Here is a 4,028-nt window from a genome sequence, read left to right on the forward strand (position 1 = left end):
TTATTCCCTACTATTTGGAACTCTATCTTCGTTTTTGGGTTTCCTCCAGAGAATATGGAATAGGGATTTGCACCTAGTCTTCCATTTAACAAATTAATCCAACAATGGGATGGATCTCGTGAGTTTCATTACACAATATACAGAGGCTGAAGGTCTGAGTTTCTTGGCTTTCTTAGTCAGACCCTTGGTACAACATAACCTCTATAACAAATGCCAGTGCTTAGCATGATAACTGGACCATGATTGCTAATGGATGTGTGAATGAATAGGAAGAGAAAGGCCATGTCTTGTAAGTAAACATTTACAAGGTCTTCAGAATAATTTGATTCTGTCTCATCCATCATTTGAAAACTGTCAGTTTTTAAGGCACTTTTATTCTCACAATGAGAAGCAGTGTTTATTAAAACAGTAAACATGAAACTACTATCTACGCAGACTCAGTGGCCTACAAAAAAAAATACTTTGCACTCATTAAGAACAAAGCACCCCATTACATCAGATTGAACTTTGGAATCACATCTTCGTTTCTGTTTCATCTTGTAATACTGAACAAGGAGTCAGATGGAAAGGGTCAGGAAAAGTAGCTCTTTGAGGATTTAATTAATGGATTGAGTCTCATAGCTCCTTTACGGGCTGCTCAGGTTAAACCAGAAGTATGGTCGCCTTGTGATGTGTTAAGAATCTGGCTGTCGTTTTGCAGGCTCTGAGACTTCATTCTGTCCATTTGCCAAGGAATGAGCTGTCAGGGCTCTGTCTACTTCTCAGCTTCCCTTCTGGGTCTGGGCCTTCTGCCTCCCAGCTTCAGGCACAGCCCCACCCAGATTCTATGACCCGTCTAGTATGGAGGCCAGAGTGTTCTAGGACTTTGCTAGTCAGAATTCCATCTGAGTAACAAGGGCATCATCAGCCCCCTTGTTAGAAATGCAGAATCTCAGCCCTCCCTCCCCAAACCTCCTGAATTAGAACCTGCCTTTTCGGTAAGATCACTTGTCTAGCATGTTAAAGTTCGACAGACACTATGCAAAGGAGTTCTAGCCCAGAAATGAACAGCATGGTTTTCAAACTTTAGTGAGCCCGAGAATCACTACCAGCATCATTTATACAAAAATGAACATTCCTGGTCCCCACCCCAGAGATTTCATGCAGGGAGTCTGGGGTAGGGCATAGAATCTCTCCTTGAAATGAACATTCCTGGTCCCCACCCCAGAGATTTGATTCAGAGAGTCTGGGGTAGAATCTCTCCTTGCTTGGGCCTGTGCTTCTGTTCTGGCTCTGAGCTCAGTTCCATCCTGACAGTTGAGCTTCTATACAGTCTTGTGTCTTTCTTATGTTTCTATTTACCAGTGTCCTATGTCTCAGTCTGCTGCTCAGATGATTTTTTAGTGGTAGTTTCAGGATTTCTATGCAGAAATATCCTAGAACAGCAATCTGGTTTGAAGAAGGCTTGATACTGTTTTTGCTGAGCACTTCAGATAAGACTGAGGACACAACAGTTGCCCATGTCAAGAAACCAGAGATGGACAATGGAAATTACTGGGGGATACGATTGCCATTTGCTTTATTTCTGCCAATGTCTCCCCCTGGGTCCAGAGATCTTCTCCTGAACTCCAGACTTGCAGTTGGAGCCCTTTAACCCCAAGCAGCAGAACCAGTCTCTGCCCAACTCAGTGTAGGCATTTGTTAGGAAGAAATCAGATGACTCACAGAACAACAACAAGACCAGAGAACAAGGCTGGTAAATGGGTAGGAAGCAGAGCAGGTTTTGGGGTCTAGGTAGCAGGAGCTCCTTGATGGCTTTTTCGGGGAGCCACCCCAAGAATAAATGAGTTCCAACTGTTTTCAATCTTTTTGCTACTTTTCTGAGGACTCAGATCCCTGGACAGGAACATTTGGCCTGACTCGGTGAAGGGAGGGCTGCCCACCTTGAATAATAGTCTTAATAGATTGTATCCAAAAGGAAAGGTGATTCCCCAGTGTAAAATGGAGGTGCCAGAATAGATGCCTGGCAGCCCAAAAAAGCAATCGGTGTCTTGCTACATGATAGCACACTTCTATGGCTTCCCAGACTTCACTAGAAGCAAGTTTTATGGGACCAGAATTTTTGTCTCTTTTGGTCTCTGTTGTATTCCATGTGCATAGAACAGTTTCTGGCATATGGTAGAGTCTCCATAAATATTCATTAAGTGAATGAATGTGTGCATGTCTAGAGAGAGGCTGCACGTCAGGATGGTTAAGATATAGAGTGAGGCTACCTGAATTCAAAGACCAGCGTTCTTACTCCCAGCTGAAAGCATTAACCTTCATGCTTATGTGCTTAGGATTCCTCATAGCTAAAGGGATATTGACAATAACATTTTCCCAGGAAAAATTTCATAGAGTTGTCATTAGAATGTGTTTAGAACAGTGCCCATTATGGTGGCTATTATTTCATTTATCTATTGCTGTATACAAACTTTCCCCAAACTGATGACTTACATCAACATTTTATTTATTTGATCACGATTCTGTAATTTGGACAGGGCTCACAAGGGACACCTCGTCTCTGTTCCCTGTGGTGTCTGCTGGTGCTGGAACACCATCATAACATCCTGAGTCACATACCTGACACATCAACAAAGATGGCTCAAATCGTTGGGGGTTGGAAGAAAGAGTTTGCCCAGAGTCATATATCTGGTCCTTGACTCTTGCTTGTCAGATGGCTTCTCTGTTCTCTTCCAGGTAGCCATAGGACTGCTGCTTCTCATCTGGTCTCTCCAGGGAGTCTCTGAGCTGCCCATGTAAGAAGTTTGGCTGATGTGCCTCCAAGGGTGCAAAAGTGGAAAGGTCTATATTCTTAAGACATAAGGTCTTAAGGTTTAGGTTGCATTCTATCAGTTTTGCAACCTTGGCACCGTTGACATTTTCAGCTGGATAATTCTTTGTGGTGGGGGACTGTACTCTACATTGTTTGATGCCATTAGCAGCTCCCCTTCCCCTAAATTTTGACAAAATTGTCTCCAAACATTGTCAAAAGTTCCCTGGGAGGGAAAACTCTCCCCTGGCTGAGAACTATTTGGTGAAAGCAAGTCACAGGTCCAGTCCAGATTCAAGAAGGGTGACTGAAGAGGGCACAAGTAGCAGGGAAGTTGGTTCATTGAGGACCATCAGCACACAAGCTCTTTCTGCTATTACTGTCTCTGAACATTGCTTGCTGCAGGAATCCCTGTTCCTGAGTTCTGTCCATGTGTCAGCCACATCTACCTCTTTATAAGGGGCTGCTCACCCTGCTTGTTTAATGTCCTCTCTTGTAATAGCAGGACTCTGCAATCTCCATGTCTCGCCACTGCTCTTGGCTTCCTCCCTGCACCACCCCTATGGCCAGGAGTGGCTCTCTCCTCCCTTTCCCATCCTTCTTTGGTTTACTAAGCTATAGTGCTCATATTATAGCACATGACCGGGCCTCCAGAGAGGGAAAGGTTAATCTTTCTGTAGCCTTCGAATACAGTATACACTCTCATATCTACACATAATCACTATGCTCTCTCTCAAAGGCATTTGCCTTATGACTCCTTCCCCTACTAATTAACTCTTATTTTTTCTTCCAGATTCATCTTAGGGGACGCCTCTCCTGGGAAACCTTCTTAAAAGCCCAGTCTCCAGTTTAATTTAGCAGTTTTTGGAAGGCAGAGTCCATGTCATATTCATCTTCGTGTTCCCACAGTGTCTATTGCATGGAAACTATTTCTTATATCAATAAATGAGTGATTTAAAAGCAAAGGAAAGAATTTAAAATTTGAGGAGAGACTGAGGAAATGTGGAAGAGAATCATGTCATGATCTGGGGCAGAGCCTTCTGGGGGAAGAGGATCACCAAGTTCATAGCCAGAGGCTTAAGTGGCTATGTGTCTATGAGGGGAGCAAGGGGCCAGTGGGACCCAGGCAGAATAAGGAAGGAACAGTAAGAGATGAGGTCAGACAGGTAATGGGACAGGATCATTTGGCTTTGTAGGTCAAGGTAAGGACTCTGGATTGTCTTCTGAATGAGACAAG

General features: G+C 43.8%; 1 long non-coding RNA gene across 2 annotated transcripts; it reads left to right on the plus strand.

The window, feature by feature from the left end:
- Nucleotides 1-892: 892 nt before the first annotated feature.
- On the plus strand, nucleotides 893-3,736 carry LOC115281430. Of its 2 annotated transcripts, none has more exons than XR_003904338.1 (3): nucleotides 893-977; nucleotides 2,719-2,823; nucleotides 3,585-3,736. It is a non-coding gene; the product is annotated as an uncharacterized LOC115281430 (long non-coding RNA). The 2 variants fall into 2 exon arrangements; XR_003904322.1 differs by having other exon boundaries at nucleotides 2,719-2,777.
- The last annotated feature ends 292 nt before the right edge of the window (nucleotides 3,737-4,028 follow it).

This window comes from Suricata suricatta, chromosome 1 (genome assembly GCF_006229205.1).
Source record: "Suricata suricatta isolate VVHF042 chromosome 1, meerkat_22Aug2017_6uvM2_HiC, whole genome shotgun sequence".
In the NCBI taxonomy this organism is placed as follows: domain Eukaryota; kingdom Metazoa; phylum Chordata; class Mammalia; order Carnivora; family Herpestidae; genus Suricata; species Suricata suricatta.